Below are 13384 nucleotides of genomic sequence, written 5' to 3' on the forward strand. Positions count from 1 at the left end.
AAATGAAAACCAAATATGATTTTTAAAATTAATTTATTAAAATAAAATCCTAATAATGTACATAAGTGTAAATAACATAAATATTTATAAACAAAAAGCAAAAAAAAAACAGTTATGTGCCTACTCTAGGCAAAATTAAAATATCTATAATTCTTCTATAACGCCTTCCCATATATGTTTAGTGCCATCAATTTTATGGATCTATTAGAGTTCTAACTTATCTTGATATATTGAAGATAAGCTTTAAATCCTTCCCTGTTGATATTGCATTAACTTCATTAAACCAAAAATACAATCACATCTCATAATAACTTTTAAAATTTGGTCTTATTATGGAAAATATTATGGATTACACATTTGAAACACTAAAAATGTATGTGTTTTTTAAAGATATTTAGATTTTACAGTATTTAATCTGTGGAACTACTTAATATAGAATGTAGACAAATATTGCATGTTGTTGCTTTTTCAGAAGTTTGGTAGATAGCCTGAAATAAGACTAAAATATAATATTTTAGACTCTTGTTTTTCTCAGAGCAAGGTTCTCTGGAACTGAAAAGATAGACTCCACTGGTGATTTAACAACCTCAAGTGGTACTAGATCTCCCGTTAAAAGAGAACGTAAGTTATCTAACATGTTCATCTTCTTTACAATTTTCTCCGGGAGAATGATGTGAAAAAAATGAAGTGATAATGTGCCCTTTTAAAGATTTCTCAAAAATACTAGGTGAAGGATGCTGTTTCTACCTCCATGATCTCTAATAGATCCAACAAAATTCTTTAAGCAATCTTGGCTAAGATTGGTTAAACAAATGTAGTTGTTTGTAAATTTAGACAAAACAGATTTCGTTAAGGTAATAAATCCGCTAAAAGTAGCAATTAAATTTTTAATTGATGGCACCGTAACAAATATTTTCTTAACAAGGCAATTAAATTTAAATATACAATAGCCCTACTATAAAATTATTGAACACTGATTGTTCTAAAAAGTTAAAGTATTACAAATATTTTAGGAATATTTTACAATTAAAAGTAGTATTTATTACTACTAATTATCCAGTTATCTTAATTATTACCTTCTTGTAAGACTTCTTTATGGAGAGACATCACACTGACAGCATACGAACAACTTGGTAGATTAATTGAATCTTATTACTACTAATATCTTCATAAGTAGGTTTTGATTTTCTGTAAACAAACAATATATAAACAGACATGTAGTAGATAGATAATTGTATATGTACCTGATAAAAACAATGTTGGATATGCATTTAACCTAATACCTGTTTGTGAAGAAAGGGTAATTCTAAATTTTCTACTAAATGTCCGTGACAGGCACCATGACGTTGATATATTTGCATTTTGGTTTATCCAGGTAACTTACTACTATTTACATAATCAACCCATTTTTGGAAAGGAGCGATATATTCTTTGGGAAACGATGTCTAATTTCCGTAGTAGATTTTTACCCCGGTACATTACATCTTTTACTTCATTGACACATTGTCATCAATTTTTATGTTATTACTCCATAATAATTAAAGTAAAAACAGAAAATATGCACAACGTAAAACGAAGATTTCTTGATCTAAACAAAAACACAGAAACCAAAGCCTTCAAACAACAAACTAAAAGTGAACTTCCCTCTAAAGCAAACTTCCTTTAGTGTGTGAAATGCTAGTTTAAGGGTATTAAAGGAAGTAATTTCTGTATCGAAAAACGCAAGCAAAAAGAAATGGTGATCGGCAACCTGGCAAAGCCATTATATTATACAGCCATCAGCAGCGTGGTCAAATCGGCTTGGGTCTCAAGGGTCTCGTGTTTTATGAGCTCCTCAATCCTGGAAAAATATTTAATACTGATTTCTACCAACAATTGATCAATCTGAGCTGCATATTGAATAAATAAGTAGAATCCCATTGATATATTTATTTACATTCTCGATTTCGATGAACCAAAGTCACTTCAAAGCCCCCTAAGCTTTATGTTCCTGTAAAACTATGTCATTTATTAGCTTATGTGTATATGAATTTGGCATTGCGGCATGATAATTAACTAAAATGAAAACATTTAGTGGAATTACTGAATTACCTGTTTATAGGTTAGAGCAAAAATGCAGTTTCAACGAAGTTAGCTACTAAAGAAAGGATGCGTTGCTTAATAAATATCTCCGGATTTTATACATGCGCACTATGGTGCATAGAAAACCATGGAAAAGAATAAATTATATTGTCTTCCTTTTCTAATGGTAGTACATTCTTTTAGAGTCGATGGGTACAGTCCATCAAGTCAAAATAAGAACAAATCTAGAATATTTAGATTTTGTATTACATTAATAATTCTATAGTAATAATAAATAAATTGTGTTATCCTTGGTGATTTAACAATCATTGGTTTTATATTATGGGAAAAAAGGGTAAACGCAGAATGTAAAGTTAAATATTTAAAAGTTATAAAATCCAACAGTATCAATTTTATTTAGAGAGGGAATCTTAGTTTCATTTATTTTATTGTTAATGTTATTATTTTCAACGACTTCGAGTAGGTATCAACATATGCCAAAATTCAATGATAACAGGAACAGAGAAGAAAATGATTTTTGTTGTGTTGGAAGTAGCCAAGTCATTAATGAGGTTTGTTCATCGAGAATAGTAACAAAAATTGTAGTAACTGGTAATTATTAGACAATTGTTTTAAACATAATATATTTTAGTAATTATTTAAATTTTATTTTATAGGTAGTATATGGCTAGAATTTGTTGAGAAAAAAACTCAAAAAATGTGAAATACAGAGAATCAGAGAAGTTGAAAATAAACAGAATCTTCCTAGGATGCAAGAGATGTGATACAAGAAACTGAACATGTTGGAAGTGATACTATAAAATAATTGAATTTACTAACAAAAGTAGACCTGAATCAAATAAAGAAAATATAAAACTATCAACAATATCCTAATGATTTAAAGACAAACAAGGAAAACAGATCGAATTTTTCTATAGGTGTATAGGTAAATAAATTAATGGTTTTTAAAAATAATGTTGTTTTGACTTTTACTTAAAAGTACGATCCCCCATTCGTTCTAAGCTGGTAAATGTACAATATGTTAATCGAAAGCTTGAGGTAATCGATCATTAATGGTGTTTGTGGATCAAGAATAGTAGCAAAAATTGCAGTAAGGATCATTGTTGATCATATTTGAAGATTTTTAGGAGAATTTCAATGTTTTCATATATAGTGGTGGCTTTTTCGTTTGGTTTTGGATTTTTTTTACGGTAATGTTTATTTATATTAATCTTGGAGTCCATATTATTAGTTCAAATATGTAAATTAATTTAGATATGGTGTTTTTATAAAAATAGAAAAGCATACAGGAATTATTTTTAATATTTTATTTCATTCGATAATTTTTTAAAATAAAATGTGTTATTTCAAAAAAGTCCAATGTTTATATCCCTCTTTATATATAGTATATATAGTAGGAACATTGAAAGTTGTTAATAATTTAACAAATTTGTGTATATTTATTTATAAAAATTAATTTATATATAAAACAGGAGTAAGTAAATGAAGATGTATATACGCATGCGGTAAATATTAATTATTCTGTGTTTTAAAAATAAATAGAGCCATCGAGTAAGATGATAGCGAACAACTTCGAAAAAGACATGGAATAAGGTCATAGAATGTGATCTGAGTTTTAACAACCTTCAGCAAAATTTTATTAAGAATAAGTAACGCAATCTGTTGGACATCCTCTATTATTCAGTACCGTAGATGATACATTGAAGAACAAATGGATATTGGCTCAAGAAAAAATATTTCTCTATTATTTATATCGGCGACTTTACATCTGATGTGTTATATACGTGACCTTTACCTAATTTATCTTGATATTTTTATTCTACGTCCTCGGTTTTATGAATTCCGGGGCTGGCGCGTCGTCGGTTTTCGGAGGGCGAACGACACGGACCGCAAAATCGCGAATAAACCCGAAATGGGTCGGATTCTCGGCGAGAGCCGAAAAAAATGAGCTCGAATTTTTCTCGCTCGCATTCTCGTCTTTGGTAAATTGTTTATGTCGTCGGGAAAAGTCGCAATAGTGTGTCGAATAAACATACACATCGGAAGAAATGAACGGGCTCCCATAGAATATATCGTTGTTACGGCGCAATCGTAAATCATTCGGGTGAAAATAGCGAGTAGAATGACGGCGAAAAAATGCCTTGATGCCAACGGAATTCACCCGGACATTTACAATAAGTTGGTAAATTAAATTTATCGGATTTAATTAAGATACTGCTCTATATGCATACCTAAATTATTATTTAGTTCGAGATTATCGACCTACTTGAACGTAACAAGAGTCTAATTCTCGAGAATCCCCATATACAAACAAGGCTTTGCTTTTGCAACGTTGCCAATTGTTTAAAATTATATGTATATTTGAGGAACATAATATATATAATATACATTATCTTGAATTCAATATGCTTTAAATCTATTTTCGTTCGTTCAGTATAATATAAAACATGTAATGCTAAAAACATCTTATATATATATATATATATATATATATATATATATATATATATATATATATATATATATATATATATATATATATATATATATATATATATATATATATATATATATATATATATATATATATATATATATATATATATATATATATATATATATATATATATATTCTGGAATTCACAAATTAACCTAAAATCTCACTTGAAACTTAAGTTCAAACTAAGTTCCCTGTCTATTATTTTAAGCTTCTGTATTAAGTTATTTAACCATTTATTATTGTCAAATAGGGCGACGAATACACTGACCTACATCCAATATATTCTGGTATTCCGCAGGGCACTGTTCTTAGTCCATTGCTATATTTATTTTATACAGCTGCACACTATTCATTCATGATATATATTGATGAACAAATCTGTTAATTCAACATAATAATGTTTTCTTCATTTTATATAAAATTGACTCAAAATAGTAGCAGCAAAAATCAAACGGGTGTATACGGTGTATACGGTGTTTGGTCTTTGGAATGTTGATGCTCTTTTTTAAACAATTTTCCAAACTTTTCCTTGAACTCTGTAATACTTTTATCGCAGTTCGTATACAGTGACTGTCAGAACGAAGCTAATCTATGAACTTTAAGCCTTCTTTGAACATGTTATAGTTGTCTTCTTGACATCTACTATTCATTAAAAACTATTCGAAATTATTTAACATACCCAGTAAAATAAATTCACTTAAAATAACGGATTTCAACCAACTGTTTATTTATTTAAATTTTCGTTGAGCAACTAGCTCAATCTAGCCATGTGCCAGATCATTTTAATAACATTTGAATATTTGACGTGTTTGAAAATAATTGAGTGAAAATAATTAAATGTTATATTATCAAGGAAAAACTATAAAAAAAAATTAGTTTCTTAATCAGATTATTTTTTAAAATCATTTAAATACCTTTAGATATTTCTTAATACTTTTTTTAATTGATAAAACAACTCCTGCTAACCTCGCAAACTCTTTAGAATATCTCATTGAAATTTACAAAGCATTTATTTTGAAAAAATACAATTTTAATAATTCTATATTGAAAGAATTTTTTTCATAACATCTTTATTAGATACGCTTAGTACTATCTTAATTTATAATTAATTTATTACTAATTTTCCTATGTACTTCGATTAATTAACAAGCAAGACGAGTGCGAGAAAATACATCAATATATATTCCTCAATTATAAAATTATAATAACTTATAGCTATAGTTTACACTGAAGGTATACACTTTATATAAATTCGTATGGTTTTGTTCGCTTGTATCTTCTGACATCCTGCGCGCTGTCCAGGAGTTGTATTGCTTCCACGTTAGTATGATTTAGTAATCCTTCGTGTTTCAAGGCGAAATCTTGGATAACTTCGCAAATCCATTTGATTTCCAGGCCATCGTACAGTTCCTCGTTGTTTACGTAGCGATATGCATTGGTAATCAATCGAAGAACCTTGTTTTGACACCGTTGTATCACTAGTTGATTTGAATTTTTAGTGCAACCCCGTATTTGCACCCCATAGGTCCAAATTGGCTTTATAATTGTATTATAGATCAACCTCTTTGATTTTAGATCAAGTTGAGAGTATATTCTGACTAACCAGTACAGTTGTTTCATTTTGGCTCTAATGTGCTTTGCTATTTATCTAACGTGATGTTTCCAATTTAATCTACCGTCAAGATGGATTCCAAGGTATTTAGCTGATTCTGCTTGAGGAGTCGGGCATCCATTGAGTGATATAATTAAATTTTTAATATTTCGCCGCAATGCAAAATTAACGTGGGCAGATTTGGAGCTATTAAGTTGAATTTTCCAATCTTTGGTCCATTTGTAGATTTTGTTGACTGCCACTTGCACCTTTTCTATTGCTCTAGGCAGAGATATATCTTTTGCCATAATAACTGTGTCATCAGCAAATGTTCCAAGTAATGTTTATTTTGTTGTTGGAATGTCAGCAGTGTAGAACAGATATAGGAGAGGCCCTAAGATGCTAGCTTGTGGAACTCCAGCCGAAATAGTTTTAAATGTCGAGGACGCCATTTCGTGCGATACTCTAAATTTTCTTCCGAAAGGATATGACTCCAGCAATCGACAGTAGTTACGCGGTAACAATTTGCTCATTTTACAGATTAATCCCGAATCTCAAACCCGATTAAAAGCTTGGGAGACATCCAGGAAAATTGCAGGGCAGTATTTCTTTTGCTCAAACGCTCTTTCAATAACCGCAGTTACTCTATGCACTTGACAGATTGTTGAATGGTGATTTCGAAATCGAAATAACAATTAGTATTTCTTCTTGAATGACGATTAATTTATAATTCGGTCGATTTAAACACTTGAGTTAATATTTTGAGCTAAAAGGTACCTACAAGCACTTCTCTATTAAAATGTAACATTGTGTAAAAGTACCAAGTCAACTCATTGACTGGTTTCTGTGCAGAAATATAATCATCTTCATAATCAATAGCCAACGCTCGGGGAGAGTGCCCACTTCTTAATCAAGGCGCTCCTGTTGATACCGCAGGACTTCAAATATTCTTCATTAGTCGCCATAGTTCAGTCTAACTAGATCCCCGTGAAAATTAGAAGAGCAGTCAATATTTTGATATCTTCTTTATTAATTTTCGTATCATATAACTATGCAGAGCGATTAAATTCACGAATTTTCTAGAAGCCTCAACATCCATACCAGCGAATATAGGCGATATCTGCAACGAATGTTAAAGAGTTTGTAGCATCATATTGAAGACCTTGAGAGGTTTATAAAAGCTTTTTGCATAATTGCATCCACCACTATATTGAAAATTAGTAGGATATAAATATATATGACTGAATTTGTATATATAATTTACAAAAGAGAAGATATGCTATAGAGTGACATAATATATACATAATGTATGTATATATAGTATAATGGCACCAAACTTGCAAAAAAATGACATTAATATATTTTACCCATACTTTTTACGAACGTATATTCGCAAATATCTCATTGAGTATAAGTTACCTTCTATTATATAAAGAACTGGAAATATTCAACAAACAAAAAAACTTAAAAGAACTTCTTATCTGTTCGAAGTTCCTTTCCCCGAATTTCCTTCTCCCCTTCTACCGTCATTCCGTAAATATCTTATGTTTAACTTTTGCTAAATATATTGCGCAGTGTTAATGAAAATTTACCGAGTCTTAGAGGCTCGTTAGATAAACATGCACGTTGAAAGACCTAAACGATCTTTCGAACGATAAAATTTATCGCGTCGTACCCATCAATCATTCAGCGGGAAGTGAAAGCGGAAAAGGGGAAACACAATAATATATACCCATCGAGGGATATAAACGGAATTTACAATACGATTTCATAAAAGAGAAATGGTAATCCTTTAATTTGTTGGATATATTTATTCCGATCCTTTGTCCCTTTTCCAGTTTTTATGACCCATCTTATAGAAAATTAAATGGATCTACATAATATTTAATGTGATGTATATATACGGGGTCTTTTAGCTTTTAGCTATTAAGATTTAATTTTAGATTTAGCTGTGATTAATTATGATTATTAACAATTTCGTTACTCCATTTACTAGCTTATGATACTATTAAGTTTAACTAAGTTTTGGGTGTTTGCAGGTATTTTGATCATTTGTCCACTTATTGGTCGAATTGTTAAACAACTATATGAAAATGCTTGATGGGCATTTGGTATATGGATTATATAATGCAGCGTTACATATCCTGATTACTGCGGCTATATCCAAAGGTCATCTGTTTTAAGATTACATAAATGGTGAACAAGTGGGATTAGTTTAGTCTAGTTTCTAACAGACAGAAAATCTCAGTGGCATTTTGTATTGCCGTTCAACAAGTCGCATTTTCATTCTTTCGTTTGTTTTGTTTGCTTTTGTTTTTTTTGTGTGAAAGTATTTAAAAAGATTTATAGTTCATTCGAAAGACGTATTAAAAGTAGCTTATTGTTATTTAACTAAATTATTGGACTGTTCTACTATCCCTATGGAACCGCTGCATCAAATTTTATTGAGGAATGCCCTTCTGCATGATCCTTTTATTCCCAGGAACGTAAAAGCTCTACTTCGAGTGGCCATGGAGGATGCTTTAAAAGATCCGATACAAACTGTTATATCCGTACTTGATTCTGATAATAAGATCCCATAAGAGTTTTCCCATCGTTCTATTAACAATTCAATAGCTCATCAAAGAAAAGATGTTGGATGTTGATCAACTTGACTTTATCTGTTACTCTTTATTTCTGGTCTTTTTCCTACAATACGTCATTCAAACTGGTGAAATTACTTAATATAGAAGAAGACAATACGCAGTAATATTTTCATTCGGTTTCCCTAAATGCACAGCAAGGTTGTATGACCGTGAATAACTCATTGTGCTTTTGGGCTTGAGATTGGCTTGGTTGCTTAGAGTTCGAGTTGGATTTTTGTCAAACAAGCCTGCCCAATATATCATTATTTTTGAATTTATTAGGTCCTATACATAATTCTTTGTTTTTAATGAAAAAATCTAAATATCAAATTTAATAGCTTAATTTGGTATTTTAAGATTTTTTAATATTGACATTTCACATTTTTCTTAATAGGTATCGCCGATCACAATACATGCAATACCCAATATTATCTAAACTAAAATTATCCTTATTAGACTGCGGATTGTATCTGAATCTGGTAATCAGACTTGTATCTATCTAAACTTGTATCTGTTGAATGATAAACAAACACAATGAAGTTGTCTGAATATATTTTACTTTATAATGTTTTAAATGACATAATTAATGGTGAAATTATTCAGAATTATGACAGGATTTATGAACGAACTTTAGTAAAAAACCTTTATAGTTTAATTTTTGCAGTTCCTTATTAAAATATATGTTTTAATTTATTTAAGTAGCTTCAGAGCTTTTTTTAAATCATCTTCATAAATATCAAAAGGTTTTAAAATGTTTAGCTTGGCAAGAAACTATAATTTTTGTTTCAATGATGACCAAAAGTTCAAACTGGTGTTAATCTGCATATTTTAAAACAATGAAAAATTAGAAAGAAATATCCGGTTTTGTTATCCCGTATTATTACACCAATACACACTTTAAGTTTATACGAGGAACATTTCTACATTCGTGAAGATATATTCAATAAAGATAAATAATTTATAAAATAGTACTAATCCATAAAGTAGTTTTTCCATGACAAAAAATGAAAAAGTTTTAATTTTGAACACATCAAGTTAAAGTAAACCCTTCTATTAGCCAACTCATCTGTTAAAGTTATTAATCACGTATTTTTTTCTCGTTTGCTAGAAACTCTGTCAAAAGCAGAGACAAAAAAATGATAGATGCTAAACAGCGCGACGTCGCGAAAAGTCAATAAATTTGTTTTTGTCCGAAATACGTTCGAAAATCAAGGGTGGATCTGAACGAAGGATGTCAGAAAAAAAGGAACGACGAAATAGCTCACGAACTGACTTTGATTATTATAATAAATAGTAGTTTTTAAGGTAATTTTGTTTCTAATAGGTAGTGTTAAAATGTTGTGTAGCCTATAAATAGTTAAATTAGTATAAATTAATATAATGTTCGCCGATTTCTCCGTCAATTATGGACCGAGGTTAACCCACTGGAACCAAGTTAGGATCTGTTGTGAGTAAAGGGGGGAAATCGAGGGAAACACTCAAATGCATGCACCAAGTTTCCAATTAATTTTTATCTAAAATAATCAGATATTTGTTTATCATGTTATAGCCGAGCTGATGTGATGAAAAATGAGAAGTAATTGAGTGTAAAAACGATTCAGTTTGCTTTCTAAGCATTAAACTAATGGTACGAGATGTCGTTGAAACAGCATTAAACTAATGGTACGAGATGTCGTTGAAACAAATATCAATGGTTTGAATGGGGTTTTGTTTATAACGTTATACCCACACGCGGAGGTCACTGTTTCGATTCTCAATGGGGACAGGAACTTTTCTTTGTTCCAGTTTGGTCGGAAAATTTGTCAGATTCTCTAGACTAGGTAACGGACCCCGGGTCCTAAAGCGTTCCTTATCTTTAATCATCGTTTCTTTACTGCTATTATTCCTCATAACGGCTGCAGTTTTAATTGGGCTTGGGTAGTACTTAATAAAATAATTGCCTAATTTATTGAGTACATATCTAACACAATATCTAACAAAATAAAATATTTTTAACAAAAAAATTAAACCGACTTGCTAAATAAAAATACAAAAAGAAGAATATAATTTTATATAATAAACACAAAATTAAAAAGGAACAAAACAAATATAATTTAATTTAACTATTTGGGCACGATACCGAATACAAACTGATATTTATTTAGTTATTACAACGATTATTACGTATTTATTTTATTTTAAAACGTTTTTGTTTTAAAATTCTAAGTTTGATTAGTTTTTTACATTTTATTGAGTTATTTATTTATTTTTTGAAGTCGGTTCAAATTTTTTTGTTAAAAATGTTTTTTATTTAAATTATTGTCCTTTGATAGTGGCTACGTCTTCCCATCCTTCAGATAACTTACCGATTGCGATTACCGATATCGAAAGAACGATATATCTAAGGCTATCTGCTAATCGACACATTATTTGGCATCTATATAAGAAGTGAAGCGTTCCTCAGACAGATCACGTCTCATGTATCGGAACAAGTAGTAATTAGAAAAAGGATTAGAGCAAGGTCTGGATAATTCGGGGGGTTGGGAGGCATCTCACATTTTACTATTTCCAAATATATTTTCACTGATATAGCAATATGTGACCGAGTTGAAATCTTCGTCTTCATTTATTTTTATTATACAGAGGTCTTTGTCTTCGGTGTCAGAATCACCACTTTCCAAACGTCGAAATCATTACTGACATGTTAAAATGGATGTAGCATGGTTGTCAAAGTACTCGATGACCTTTAATTTTATTTAAAATTCTGTTGACTTGGCCATATAGTAAATCCTTTGCTCTCTGTCGCGTCACTATCGTTTGTTTATATCAATATAAACAAACGGGCCCAATGATGAAGCCCGCAATGATGTAATTGAAGTAGGCGATAAAAATAATCAAGATGGTCAATAGGGAAGTAAATCGATCAATTCGACAACTCTAGACTACACCCATATGTAACAACTCAGTAAAAATTGAGGTGGATTGGTTGGGAGCTTTTGATATATCCGTCATATTGTCCGGATTTTGCGCTGTTCAACTTCCTTTCTGTGCAAGACCTTGTTAGAGCTGAAATTAAATGAGTATCTTTTCCGTCGAATATATATCTATGTAACATAAACATCATGCAGTAGTCTTCAATATGTGTGGTTACATTTTCGTGACAATATCATGGTATTCTGTTGGTCTTATCAATCACATTACTAGCCGTAGTAATTAATATTTTACTTCTACACACTGCCATAGCAAAGGGTGATAATGATTTCATACACATGAGCATAAATGTTCAATCTTAGTTTCAAGAGCTTCTGAATATCATCAAACCTCTCCACTGATAAGCACAGTCGTCAAAACTCAATATAAATGAACTGTTATGAGGAGATCTAGATCAGAGGGTGACGAATATATTTCCATCCCCAACATCATTGACGGCAGTAACTGGCAGATATTTTGATACAGACATGGGACAACATTCTATAAGAAACTATTCAGAAATCCTAAAAATATATTGCGCGAAGGATTGTAGCTGTTTTAAGACCAAGTTGTGGCTCATATTTTGTCCGTGCCCTGTATATAATCAATATACCAGGTGTACTGGAAAGCCATTACCCGATTTTCTAACAGATGTCACTAGATTTAAGTATGCAATGTTGTGATTTGACACATATATTGTTTCATTCTTTTGGTATCAAGCTTCAAAGATGGTGCCTGAAAACGAGCATTTGCAGCAAGCGTTAGTTTGCTCATTTAATCAAAAGAAAATATCCTCTGAAAGCAATCGTTTGAAGAGAGCATCTTGCGATGAATATACTCTAAAATCAAGCACATATGAGGCGTGTTATCGAAAGTTTGTAAATGTTATTTCGATGCCTATAACTAATAATGTAGAGGTAGAACGAAAAGGTTGAAGATGCGAAACTGCAAGGGCTATTGGAGGAAAACCCAACTCAGAGACAAAAACAATTGGTAGAAGCATTAAATGTGACCCAAGAAACGATTAGCAACCGATTACTAATAAAGGAGAAAATGCACAAGTTGAGAGATGGGTGCCATATGAATTAAATGACAGGGAAATAGAAAATCGAAAAATCGTCTGTGAAATATTGCGTTAAAGGTATGATCGGAAGTAATTTCTGCATCGAATAGTGACAGGTGATGAAGAGTGGATTTATTTTGAAAATAATGCGCACCAAGGTCATGGTTATCACGTGACAAAACAGGGTCGATCGACTCCAAGGTCAAATCGTTTTGGTCGCAAGACAATGCTCTGTGTTTATTGGAACCACAGTGACGTGGTGTAATACGAATTGTTGAAACCTGGTTAAACAATTAGTAGTAATCGCTACAGACAACAAAAGATCAAGAGCTGTTCTGCTCTTCGCCAATTTCGAAGAAGTTAATAAATATCTCGATGAATGGTTTTGCTTACAGGGCAAACAGTTTTTTTGGGATGATATTCATAAATTGCCTGAAAAATGGGAAGATTTATGGAATCAAATGACCAATACTTTGAATAAATAAACTTTTCAATTTTTTATACAATGTAGTTTTTCCGGAAAAAAACGGGTAATTACTTTTCGGTAAACCTGGTATGTTTGAAATTTATATTTT

This window comes from Rhynchophorus ferrugineus, unplaced genomic scaffold, assembly GCF_030347505.1.
Source record: "Rhynchophorus ferrugineus isolate W39M unplaced genomic scaffold, kcgeb_rfMv2 rfM4, whole genome shotgun sequence".
In the NCBI taxonomy this organism is placed as follows: domain Eukaryota; kingdom Metazoa; phylum Arthropoda; class Insecta; order Coleoptera; family Curculionidae; genus Rhynchophorus; species Rhynchophorus ferrugineus.